The sequence below is a fragment of the Miniopterus schreibersii genome, assembly GCF_964146895.1.
Source record: "Miniopterus schreibersii genome assembly, chromosome: 3".
In the NCBI taxonomy this organism is placed as follows: domain Eukaryota; kingdom Metazoa; phylum Chordata; class Mammalia; order Chiroptera; family Miniopteridae; genus Miniopterus; species Miniopterus schreibersii.
The window spans coordinates 57,084,333-57,098,592 of NC_138103.1; positions in this window are offsets into that span (position 1 = coordinate 57,084,333).

The window sequence follows — 14,260 nt, forward strand, 5'->3', positions numbered from 1 at the left end:
AAACATCACATTTTTTATACTATAAATATTTCAGCATGCATTTAGCAAATATGGACTTTAAAACTTAATCATAATACCTTTATCACCTATAAAAGTAATAATAATTCCTCAAAATCATTTATTTACACACTAATCTATATTCAATTTTCCCTAACTATTTAATGGGGGGAAAAAGATTCCAAATAAGGTCCATACACTGCATTTGGTTGTTATATTTCTCTAAGCATCTTTTAATCTATAATATTTCCTCTCCATTTATTTTGTTGAAGAAATTGGGTCATTTATCCTGTAGACTATCCACAGCCTGGATTTGTCTGATTGTGCTTCCTTGTTATACATTTAACTTGATCTTTTCCCTCATACTTCCAAACTAGAGATAGGGGCCTGAATAAATTCAGATAGACTTCTGTTTTGCAAGGATATTTCATGTGCGATCCTGTGACCTTCTTAAACTTTTAAATCAGAGAACAGTTAATGCTCTGGTTGTCCTACTTTTAGTGCTATTGAGATTTATCAGTGGATTTAGAAGTTGTCAGTAAGATTCATTTTTTATAAAGTTCCACATAAACCTTTGTATAATATTTTGACATCTATTGATGCTTGTTGTCAAGATTCCTTATTCTCTTTAGGGCTGCATTTATTAGTTGGAATTATTGAATAAAGAAGATTTTTTCCTCATCAACTATTTGACTACTCAAAATATAGGAAGGAGAGAATAAATGCTGGATACTTCCTTTCTTTTCTTTTTTATTTTCTCTGGATTTTTAAAAGGGTGATAAAATTTGCCCATCCATCCATCTTCAGAAGTTTCTCCTTATTTCTTACTGCAACACATGTTCATTCCCAAAGTAATCATTTACAGGGGCAATGGAATCGCCACAAGTGACTTGGACCAAACAAGCTCAACTTCTTGGTGTTGAGTAGAAGCCCAGTCTCTTGGGAAGAATATGGCTCACTTATATGTGAATGAATTGGGTGCCCTTTGCAGTGAACAGGCGGAGAAATTGCTGGTGGGTGGGCAACCACCATGCACGGTGGAGCATTAGCATCTATAAGCATGTGATTGCCACCTCCTTGCTTTGTGATCACTTACAAGTTAACTAAATGCACTAAAATAAACCTTACCTTTTCCTTGTGTACTCTAAGTACTTATTAGTTTCTCTGAATCTTTATTTTTACATCTTAACCAAATCCATTGCAACTTTTAATGGTAAATCTACCTCAATGTGTTACTTTCCTCTCCTCCAATGGCCTGCCATTGCTTTATGATCCCATGGCCTGACTATTCCCTGAAACCATTTTTAGTAACACAGAACTCTTGCTGCCCAAGGTACCTTATTAGCACGTATTTGAAGCCTCCACCTGAGGTTTAACCATAGAACAGCACTAGAAAGATAATGTTTAGCATAGATGAGTCAGATTTCCAGAATATAGGATTTTATCCCATGTTAGCTATATTTTAGTCTCCAAAGGCTGGTGGTTTCACTATCAAGCCATTGCCCTCCTCATTACTGTGATCTTCTTTTCTATAGAACATGAGGGTGAGGTCTCGAATACCTAGCATGAGATTTTTCATTGGTTTGCTCACGTATTTGAAGTCATAAGAAATAATAGTAAGAGATTGATTATGAAGGCAATAATGTGGACAGGAAGAAAATTAGGTCTAAACAAAAGGAATGTTTCATTTTGGTTTTCTGAGAGATAAGGCAAAAAAATATATAGTTTGGAGAAAAGCCAAGATTATAGTCCAGGGAGACTGGTATAAATACAAGCTGAAAGGTTAAGGGGTGACCATAATGGTAGAATTAATAACACTTGTATGCCAGGAGAGTTGGGAAAATAATATCCAATTATTTTTGTATTAAGCCTTATGATATCCCAAGCTGTGTTCTAAACACTCTACATATATTGACTTATGTAATAATATACAGCTCTATGAGGTAGGAATATTATTTCCATATTTGTTTAGAAAAGTTTTAGGACAAATACTGAAGATTTTAACTATATGCCTTTCTGAAAAAGACAAAATTATGGAGCCAGTAAAAAGATCACTGATTACTGGGGATTAGGTGGAGGGAAGGATGACTAGGTAAAACACAGAGGATTTTTAGGGCAGTGAAACTACTCTGTGTGGCACTATAGTGGTGGATACACATTTGTCAAAACCCATAGAATGTACACCACCAAGAGTGAACCCTAATGTAAGCTGTGGACTTTGCATGACAATGATGTGTCAGTGTAGCTTCATTGATTCTAACAAATGCACCACTCTGGTGAGGACATTGATAGTGTGGGAGGCTATGCATATGGAGGGGCAGGTGTTGTGGTAAATCTCTGAAACTTCTGCTCAATTTTGCTATGGACTTAAAACTTCCCTAAAAAATAAAGTCTGTTAATTTCTTTTAAAATTGAGCTTTATCATTCTTTGGAAGCTTCCTAAAGATTCTGAACATTATTTCTTGCTCATAATATCTTATCAGCAGCCTTTTATTTTTCCAAAAACCTGATCAGATTAAAGATTTTTTTATAAACTACTCTTTATCTTGCTTTAATTATTTTAATGCTTAAATTAACCAGAGTGGCTTATATTGCTTGCAACCAAAGAACTCTAAGTACATATCTACACATACACTCATTTATGTTTTAAAGTTCACTTTATGAAAAAGCATTTGGCTTACATTTTGGCCAAGTTCAAGGAAGCTTTAAGGCTGTTCAAAACCAATTGAAATTTCAACACACTTTGGACATGACTTTTCAATGTTACCAAAGTTAGGTTACTTCAACTTTTCACAAATGCAAAACAATAAGAGCATTAGAAGGTATTTATGATATTTGTAAGTAGACATACTGTTCTAAACATACTGTATATTTTGTATATGGAAATTTTGCCTACAAGGTGATGATTTCATGTGGTTCGATTTATTACATACATGAAAGAGAACCAATACTGTTTTTCTTATTTTCATTTCTGTGTTCTCAGGAGCTATCTGTGTTGACAGTAAGGTAGGTGGAAGGGGACTCATGAAAGTATTGGAAAAGAGGAAAGGGGGAAGGTAGGATTTAGGTAGGAAGGAGTCAAGAATGCTTGAAGGAAGAGCTAAGACAAGGAGAAGGGCGAGGTGTGAAATGGAGAGAAGGGCTATGCGGAGAGTTCGGTGTCGGCCAGGCTCACCCGGCTTCCCTGCATGGCCAGCACACCCGGTTGGTTAGTCTCTAGCGTAGGGACCCACTCTGATAATGCTCCGCTCTTAAAACTTGCCTCCATACTGATTTTTAAGAGAAAATGTATTTTCAAGCAGGAATAAACTACACTTTTTTTTCTTCTAAGTAATTATCAGTCACGATTTCAGAGCCTGTTATTGATAAGAGCATAGTTATATTACCTAGAGTCAGTGACAAGCTAAGAACTCAATCCTCCAACAATCCTCTGTGCCAGGTTTTATTACACTGATTTTCCAGCTATAAAATCTGAAATTTAAAAAGTTTAAATAACTTTCCCAAATCTTTCTGCTGGTTAGTAGCTGAGTAGAACTGGAACCCCAGTCTTTGCTTTCACTCCTACCTGTCTCACCAGCAGCTGCCCAAACAGCTTTTCTCTTGATTCCCTGTTTAAATCCCCTCCCTGAGTGGCTCCCTGCTGCCTCTGTGCTGTGTGTACAGGTTCTTTGCTTCTGCCTCTGTGCCCGATGGTCTCATGATCTACTGAGTAAATCTTACTTAACTTTCCAATGCAAGGCAGGGGATACCCAGGAAGCAATGCTAGAATGGTTGGAGTTAGTCAAAGAGGCTATACATTTTCATACATTAATGTTCCTGCTATGTTTACTTATGGACTTTTCATGATTTTAACCTTTACTGTTTTAAATCAATGACCTAATTAAACGCGTACTGGTTTATTATCTGTACCTCGTCTGTGTTTTCTATATATTTTCCTGCCTTAGTTTTCTAAAGTGGTAAAGAAATACATGCTTCTGTTCTGTACTTTCTCAACCTTTTGCTAATCTCATGAAGTCCTTCTGGTAAGAGGCCATCCTGGAATAAATCGAACTATCAAGTATTTATTAAGTGCAAATAATAATGTGCTCACTCTTGTAATAAGTGTTGTGGGGACAGAAGTTACAGAAGACTTGTTTCCTATCCTCAGTAGGCTTGTGAGCGAGCTAGGATTATAACATTAGCCAAGGGGAAACAATAACAAGCAGTATAGGAAAATATTTGCTGCAGTAGGAGGTGGAGATGATAAAAACTAGAAGTTTACAGAAATGGGACGGCATTGGGGTGTGGCATTGGCCTGGGGGGAGTGGGATTTCAGTTGGGTCTTTAAGAAGAGCATCCCTTGGACAGATGGAGAGGAGATAAAATATTCCAGGCCAGGGGAGCCTGAGTAAAGGCAAAGAAGCAGAAATGCATAATACTAGGGAATAATATTGAAGTGATAGATAGACACTTTCTGCTTCTATGCTTTAATATTGGTTTAGTATTTGATGTGTGCCAACTATTGCCTTTCTATGCCATGCACGTTTTGGAATCTGTCAGCCACAGTTCTGTTGCTTTTCAATATGATTCTTATTATTTTTGACTTATTTTATTGTTGTATGGGCTACATACTTTGGACTTTATCATTTTATTTAATGGCAATGAAATATTAAATCATATCATATTTTTTGGTTCATAAATTGTCTTACATGTATATCCCACCACTTAGCACAGTACCAGGCATAGGATTGGTGCTCAGTTTTAATGTTATTAGTTGGGTGATTGATTGCATGTGGTATATGAGACAATCAAGTTTAAAAGATATTCTCTGAAGTCACCTCTTTTACATAATCAGAGTGGTATAAGAAGGGACAGATTTAGGTATATGTCACCATCACAGAGATTTGTTAAGAGTGAGTTGAAACGTTTTCCTTTCTCCTGTGTCTGTGACGAATAGAGAAGGTGAGGGCAAGAAAACATCGTCATTGAGAGGAAACACCTGTAAGGCTCTAAGTGGACAAGCTTTCCCAGTGATAGGAGGCTGTTGGGCTTTGCTTCCCACTTGCTAACACTGCAGTATTGTGACAAGACCCTAGATACCAAGGCAGACCTGTGGGTGGCCTCACTTGCAAGCACCTCAGAGATGCTCTTCTTGTAACCAAGGCATGAAATCAAATTTTGTTTGGAAACTGACTGGCTTCTGTGGCTCTTTGAGAATAAGCATGTCACAGGTATTTATTTCCAGCACAACAGCTTCATTGGCCATAACGAATAAATTCTTTACACTGAGACCAACTCTACTAAAACTGGTGTGGTAGGAAGTGCTCCTGGGGTGAAGATATTTCAAAGACATTTTAATACAGTGGCCCCATGTGGAGGGCATTAATCTTTCTTGTGATTTCCTCTTATTGTAACAATGGAAAAGGCTTCTAATGCGCAAACCTCGTTAAATCAATCATCTTGGGAATTTAGATGCACAGTGTGATAAAGGCAACAACTTTCTCTACTGGAAGGCAGTTTCCCATATGTTCTGGATGTTGGGATTTAGGGAAAATAAGCTCTTTGATAGATTTATGATTCAGGTTCAAAGGTAATATTTAGATTACTCACTTTATTAGGCAAAAGAAATAGACAGTTCTAAAAAGCTAATAAAGTGCATTTTGTTTTCAGATATTTATTATTTACATGACTGCTTTTAAGCCATAATTACACTGATGGAATATAATAGGATGTTTATTAATTTGGAGCAAGGAGCTGTATATACTGTTTTTATTTACAGTCTTCTGCTATTTTTAAGAATTTAACTGATATTATTTGATAGAGCAGTTTTATAAAGATTAAAAAGTGTGAGGAAAATGCTTAAGACAAACTCTCCTAAGAGATACAGATTTGGCCTAGACATAACTTCTTCCTGTTTGTATATAGAAAAGTACATTGACTTCCAGAATATTTTAAATTTGGACCTAAACGCACATGGGTTATGCCTACACAACTACAACATTAGTACTGGCAGGTGGGAGTGACAAAGTGGTAGGAGGCACTGTTTTAATGCTAGAATGAGATCGGCCAGAGAGAATGCACAATTAAAGCATTTGCTTTAAATCTCTGCTGCTATATTAGGGAAAGAAATGGATTCAAAATGTTAACTTTGATTTGCTTTTATTAAATGCCATCCATTATTTACCTAACTGCTGGAGTATGTCTGGGCATTGCACAGCAAGATGGATAGTATGGGAAGGCCTGAGGGTTCACAGGAGCACATTGGCACCACTATTTGTGGACCTGTATCTAAAGCATTTTGGAATTAATTTGGTCAAAGATTATATTGCTAGATTTCTAGTGAGCTCTGCCTGAACAGTGGGTATTGGTTCCAGGAATACCTAAATTGGATCTGTAGACCAAGTGGGGAACTCTTGCTCTGAACTCAAGAATTCCACAAATCAATATTCTATTGAACCAGTCTTCTCACTGCTCTCCCATAGTCCCTGGTTTGGTATTTTTGGAAGTTATATTAACGCCTTCAGAGACATTGATGCTATATCTGTAAGAGACAAGTGTTTTCCAATTATATCATGCGGTATTATCTAGCTCTATTTCAGTTAGAATTGTGCTCATTATGTTTTAAAAACAGACAAAAATTTACTGAAACAAAAGGACAACTTGATATTAATCTATTTGAAAATTTAAAATATCAAGCAATTATAATTCAAAAGTTATATAATATGTTTATAGATAGGGTGTCCCCAAAATGAATACACACACTTTGAATAATTACAAAGGCAGTGTTTATTAAAATACACTTCATTTTCAAAATTGAGCTATTAGCTGTTAAAGTATATACATGTTTTGGGACACGTGGTACATACATATACTATAAACATCTTCCAGAACTGAGATTATATTCTTTGGTCTCAGAAAGAGGGATGCAGAGCCATTTAAAAAATCATAATTCTATCACTTCGCATCCTGAAGGATCATAGACTTTGTAATCTTTAAACATTTGTTAAACTCTGGTTTTTATCAGAAAACCACAGTTTGATTAAGTATTATATCCTTGAAAGAGAAGTAGAACATTGTTAAGTCTTGCTACATGGCTAAAAGCTTACATGACATCTAGGCAAACGTACACTATCTATTAATTGTCAACTTAGATCTGCCATGGCTCGGAGGAAAGTGACAGCTGTGGGGATGAAGTACTCCATTAAGATAAGTGGTTATCTGGAGTCTAACTGAGCAGTGGTCATTTTCCAAATATATTTATTTTGTAAATGTGGTTTACCTACAGGTGGTATTATATGTATTTGCAAATAAGTGACATTTTCTTCTTTCTTTTCCTCTTCTTTGCCCCTTTCTGTCCCTTACCACCTCCTCCATCTTCATACTTGTCTGTCTTTCACAGGGTTTGAACCTAAAGGAACCCTCAGTAGATTATTTTGTGCCATTGTTTGCCACCAATCCTTAAGAAAATTTCCTTCCATGATGATCTGTCTACCTACACACTTAATTGAAGTTGTTTTCAGTGCAGCCACTCTTTCTTCCATAGCTCTCTGGGAGAGCTGGAATGAGTAGGTTCCTATGCTCTGTTTACTTGGTCTTGGCATAATTTTTGATATTTGGAAATATGAACTGATGCTTACCTGGTCATATTCAGGAAGCTGTGCAATAGAAGATTTGGTTCTATGAGGAAAGCTTTGAGAGAAGGTGAGATAAATGAGCAAAATATGTCCCTGAACACTGATGTTTGGATAATAATGAGGCTAGAAAAGCAAAAAAGAGCATCAGTTCCCTCAGTGGCTCTAGTGAGGGCTTCTTTTCTCTGCAGCGAGAAGAGCTACCATGAAGCCAGAGCTCCATTGGGTGTACAAGAAAGTGCTCTTTCTATCCACTCACAGACAGGAGTGTGAGCAATCGGGGAGCTATCCAAAAGTAGAGAGAAGGTAGGTGCTTTGGTGGAAGGCTTAGAGACAAACAATATTTTATAGTATAGATTATTATATATTATATTATTATATTATATTATTATATTATATTTATTATATTATAATATTATACTTTATGTTAGTATTTGCTATTATACTATGTTATATAGTTTTTGTTATTGTATTATATAATAATAAAATACTATACATTATATGCTATTCATTATTATAAAATTAAGCATTTTTTTCAAAAAGTGTTATGATAAAATACTTTAAAGATATAATGGTGGTATGATTTTTGTACTCTGATGCCTTCCCCTTGCTGCCAAATATGCCAGGAAAATTTTCTATATAATATAGAACATACATGTCACATGCATGTAATTCTGAATTAAAATAGGATAAAAATGAATTGTGTAAAAGAATGTACCAATTTATAACAAAGGAACTCTAAGTCTATTTAAAAGAGGAGCACGCTTTGTTAATAATGTGGTCTTGTCCCTTTCCTCCCCTCTGCTGTGAGAGCAGAGCCTTGGCACTTGGTTTTCTGCCTAGTCAATGCCATCCATTCGATCCTTGTCATCACACCGCTTTGCTGTTGCCCACAGCTCAGCCCCACCTAAGGAAGGGCAGGCCTCCACTCCCCCTGTTGCCCCGGAATACACGTCCTGCTCACAGCTGCTTGTTTACTTGGATGCTTTTCCTAGTGACTGATGCTGGCTTTCACACTTTTTTAGATGAGTATTTAAAATGTTTTCCAGAATCTTCCTGAGCTCAATTTGATATCAGTAACCTTTTACCTCCTTTGATATTTCATACCCTTTCCTTTATTAGGTTCTTCCATCTATTTCAAAATAAAACCAATTTAGCCAGCAGATGGGGGCGCTTAGGTTTGCGGGCCACCTTGTTTCTGCCAAACTGGCAGGATCCTGCAAGTGGCCACAAGTGTTTGAGCTAAAGATGGACATTCCCAATGCAGGGCGTTTCCGAACTCAGCTCTTGAGAGAGTGGTCCTTGCTCCTGGGATGTTAAGAATGTAAGAGCCTTGATATTGTTGCATGACTTTGGACTGATGGATGGGGTAGGATGTCTATGGCAGACGAGGGTGGAGTGTTTGCTAGGGGTAGGAGGTGGGAAGAACACAGAGGGAAACATGATAAAATTAAGCCAGGAGAGCAAAAAGGACTATTAAACAGTGTTGAGGCTTGAATAAGGTTGAAAAGTGTTCAGAGCTGATCCTCACCTGGAAGGAGCACCTGGTGGATAATAACTTTTGGGTGGGTGATGGGGACAGGATACCTTTCAGTGGCTGCTATCGAATCTTTGTGTGTGGGAACCAAAGGTGACTAAGACCTGTCCTTAAAGAGTGGATAGTTCTGTATTTTTGTAATGAGCATCATCAAAAAGCAGAGCCAAGTATGAATAACTACATTTCAAAACCCGGTTCAAATCCAGCGGGCAGGCCAGAGAAGAGATCTGCACAAGGAGCCAAGGTTATTAATAAACATATCATCATGAAGGAGGCTGTGAGAAGGGTTGGAAAAAATGGGCAGGGAAGACTCCAGTGCTGACAGGTGGACAACTGTTGCTGTTTATTCATTGATGGCAGTTCTTGGAAGTTAAAGGCGGTTGGGGAAACACGTGGTGGGAGTTTGTAGAAGCCAGTCCTCTTGGCTATCTGACTTTTTTTTAGAAATGGTCTATAGTCTCAGGGCAGAAGAAATGGAAAAGAACAGTTCAGAACTGTAGGCTTTGGCGTTGGCCTGGCAGATAATTGGAAAGGTGTTGGAGGTGGAGTGATTAGAGAAATTAGTGGACTAGAAGGACCATGCATGATAAGATGAAGTTCTGACTTTCTAGGAGAGACTAATTGCTAGGAAATAATGATCATGAGGGGTATAATTGATGTATACAGGCTCTCATGGTATAAATTCTTAAATAAGTCATAATGAAATACTGAAATACTACCTCCCTCTCATTTGGAATCAGCTCTCCAAAAATCACATCCACAATAATTTGACCCTCCCCTGGCCAGGTGGCTCAGTTGGAGCATTGTCCCAAACACCAGAAAGGCTGCAGGTTTGATTCCCGGTCAGGGTGCATGCCTAGGTTTGGGTTTGATACCCAGTTGGGGAGCCTATGGGAGGCAACCAATCGATGTTCCTCTCTCACATTGATGTTTCTCACTCTGCCTCTCTCTCTCTTAAAAAAAAAAAAAAAAAAAAGAAAACATATTCTTGAATAAGAATTACAAAAACAATAATTTGGCCCTTCTCTCTGTTTATATTTCAAATTTTCATTTTTTTAATACTGTAAGAGAAGTTTGCAGCATTAATTTTTCATTTACCTTTACAATGTAATATGGCTCTGTGAGAGATTTAAAGGTATGATGCATGTGAGAAATGTAACCTTACATTATTCATGTAACAGTCATGAGCTAGAAGAAATCTTACATTCTTGATACACAGAGAGTGGTATGACCATAGCAAAAATGACTGGCCAGTCCAGTTTGATGTCTGCTCAGTGACATCCCTGGGGCAGTACATGAGCGAGAACCTGGAGCCCTAAATCTATCATCATTGTGATGTTAAGGTGAACTATATAGCAAATCATATTTTATTATTTCATGTTCAGTTCAACCATAGCATATAGACATGGGTTATTTTAAACATAGAGAAAATATGTGGAAACTTTCTAGTCTGTGTGCTCATTGTAACTAGCCCGTCAATATAATTCAGAAATAAAAATTTGGACTGAACTTGCTAGAAGTTGGCTTGTATCAACTGAGTCGTTTTCTGATCCCTTCCCCACTTATTCCTCATAATCTATACCATTTGACAAGTCGTACAATTTTGTTTGGATCAGAAAGCACGGTACTCTTTGTTTGTCACAAACTTTTACAGTGAAGTTTTGGGCTAGGACACTGTCTTTGTGTTGTTGTGAAAACAAGAGTGAGCCATAGATACACGGATAAACTTCATGTTTAAAACGCCATTTTATGAACAAGTTTTAGAATTTGTTGTCTACACCCTATCTGAAGGACAAATACTGCTTGCGAAAATAATCACTGATCTTTAGAGGTCATTTTCAGTCTCTCTATATTGTAGATAAAGTAATATCCCTTAGGTTAGAGAGTGATAAAGATGTTAACAGTTTATTATGGCCTTAAGTGCAAAGGACAACTTTGGACTAACATCTATTTATGACAGTTAATGAGCATGAGTTTTACCCGTCATCCACACAGCACACAGTGCTCCCCAAACAAGAACGACTCCTCTTGTGTAACCAGCTAAATTCCTCTGCCTGCTAGGCCTCTATTTTCTGCTTAATGCAGATAGCGGGTCATTCCTTCCCAGGTGCCTGCTCTTTGTGTTTTCTACAGACTTTTCATCCTCAGTGGCCACCTGGTTTATGCTCCTTTTGTTTGATTCTAGCTCCCATCTCCCTCAGTTCTGAATGGTTTTGCAGAGATCAGCATATTCTATTTCTTGCTGAATGTCTCCCTTTCTCTGAGTTACTTTTTGTTGTTTTTGTACTCTCATTTAATCTTTTTCTTGACTCTTTCCTAATTAACTCCATCGTTGCCTCCTTCATTATGCTTGTAATGAGGTCAAGGAGGTGTTCCGAAATTTCTGCTTTTCCCATCTGCTTCAGGGTTCCAATTAGCTTTCTTTGGAATTCTAAAATTTTATTTTGCTCAAGAAGCTTCCAATAAGGCTAACTCTAAGATGGCCTCTTTCCTTCATCAGTTCACATGAAAACTTTCAAGATTATTCAGGCTCTCAATGGTGTAAAAGGCATCATTTTCTCTAGCAGAGAAATGGAGTTAGAGACAACAACAGTTGAGCTGCACAGAAAATTTAAATATCTTTTGAAAGAGTGTGAAGTCTGTTCATCCAGATTGCAAGTAGATGCAGGTGAGAAATTTCAGAAAGACACTTTTATCCACACTTGGACGTGAAGGGTATGTAGCTAACACAACAAAATGAATTTTAAAGGAAATTTGCAAATAATATATTTTAAGGAAAAAGTTTCTTCCACTTCAGTATCTTGTTCCTAGAGCATTATTTTCATATAGAACTTTTCATTTGACTATTGTTTAACCATTGCTAAAGGCTGAATTGTGTTACTTCCCACTACCCAACACACACACACACACACACACACACACACACACACACACACACACACACATTTTATAGTTGAAGCTCTAATCCCCCAGTGTGACTGCATTGGAGACAGGTCCTATAAGGAGGTAATAAAGATTAAATGAGGTCATAAGGGTGGAGCCCTAATCTGATTGTATTTGTGTAGTTATAAGAAAAGGAAGAAAGACCAGATCTCTCTCCACAGGTGCTCTGAGGAAAGTTCACGTGAGGACATAGTGAAAAGGGGGCCATTTGCAAGCCAGGAAAAGAGTTCTTACCAGAAGTTGAACCCTGCCAGAACCTTAATCCTGGGCTTTTTAGCCACCATAACTGTGAGAAAATAAATTTATATTGTTTTAGCCACCCTATGGAAGCCTGAGCAGACTACTACAACCACTAAAAGTAATTCTTTTAAAGAGGGATGCACTCATGTAGTCTGTAAAGCAGACACAAAATTACATACACTAAAACCTTAATTTGAAAAGTATAGGAGAAATTGGAACCCTTCTTTATATGTTGCTAGTGGAAATATAAAATGATATAGCCACTTTGAAAACAGTTTAGCAGATGGTCAAAATGTTAAACATAGAGTTACCATATAACCCAGCAATCCTACTCCTCAATATACAGTTGACCCTGAACAATACAGTTTCGAACTTCATGGGTTCACTTATATGTGGATTTTTTTCAGTAAATACCTGTACTGTTTTTGATTTGTGGTCAGGTGTCCATGGATGCAGAGGGCTGGCTGCATGCATTGATCTATGCTACTTTATATCAGGGAATTTTGGCATCCGTGGGGGTCCTGGAACCAATCCCTGGTGGATACTGAAGGACAACTAAATTTTTGAGGAGTCAAAAGTTATATGTGGAATTTTGACTGTCTCTGTGTGGGGGGAAACCTCTACATTGTTCACAGGCCAACTGTATATATACCCAAGAGAAATGGAAACATACTTTGACATAAAACTTGTACATGAATGTTTCCAGCAGCGTTATTCCTAACAGTAAAAAAGTGGAAACAATCCAATGTCCATCAATTGATAAATGGGGAAATACAATATGGTATATCCATACAATGAAATATTATTCAGGTATAAAAGGTATGAAGCACTGACAAATGCTACATGGTGAACTTTGAAAACATTATACTAATTGAGAAGCAGATCACAAAACTACATAGTGTATGACTCCATTCATAAGAAATGCCCAGAACAGGCAAATCCATAGAGATAGAAAGTAGATTAGTGGTTGCCTGGAGCTGAGAGTTGGCCATTGGGAAGAATAGGGAGTGGTTGCTAATTAAATAAAAAGGGGTGTGTGTTTCTTTTGGGGATGATAAGAATGTTCTAAAATTAGAATGTGGGGGTGGTTGCCCTACCCTGTGAACATACTAAAAAACATGAATTGTACATTTTAAATGGGTGAATTCTATGGTATATGAATTATATTTCAATAAAGCAGTTAAAAAGTATATACACCCATACATAAACACTTATGCAGAAGCACACTGTAAGAAAATTCATCAAAATATTAAAAAAGGTTTCATATGTGTTTTCAGCTGATTTTCTACTCAATTCTTTTTAATATATTTTTAAAATATACTGAATATACTCTTTAATCACCAGAAAATAAGTATTATAAATAAAGTAAAATTTCTCAACTCTCATGCCCCAAGCAAGGTTGTTCTCAGAAGTTTCCTAATCAATAACAAATACACCTAAACTCTCCTCTCTACCCATTTGTTGTTTGCTATGTGCAGTGTTCTCTGCTACATGCTGGAAATACAAGCCGAGTGAAGTCTTTAAGCTTCTTGAGAACAGGGGCTTTGTTCACTACTGTAAATAAAGCCCTCAATTGGGTGTATGAATGAAAAAAGAAACAAATGAAGACATCATATTCCTTTGCTCTTGGGTGCCCCAATCTGGTTGGGGAGACAAACATTAAACAGGCAATGGGTATATCATGACAAGCATAGAAAAAGGGTGCTGTGGAACATTTAGGTGGGATGCAAAACTCAAGGCAAGGTGTTGTGGGAGGCAATATCTGATCTGAATCCCAAGGAACAAGTTGTGGGAGGGACAGAACAAATTCGAGGCAAAGAGAGTAGCACATGTGTACCACGGCCAAAGGTGAACTGGAGCATTGTTCATTCAGGAAACTTCAAAAGCTGTGGTTACAATTGTTTGGAGTGTTGAGTGAGTGGGACTTGTAATG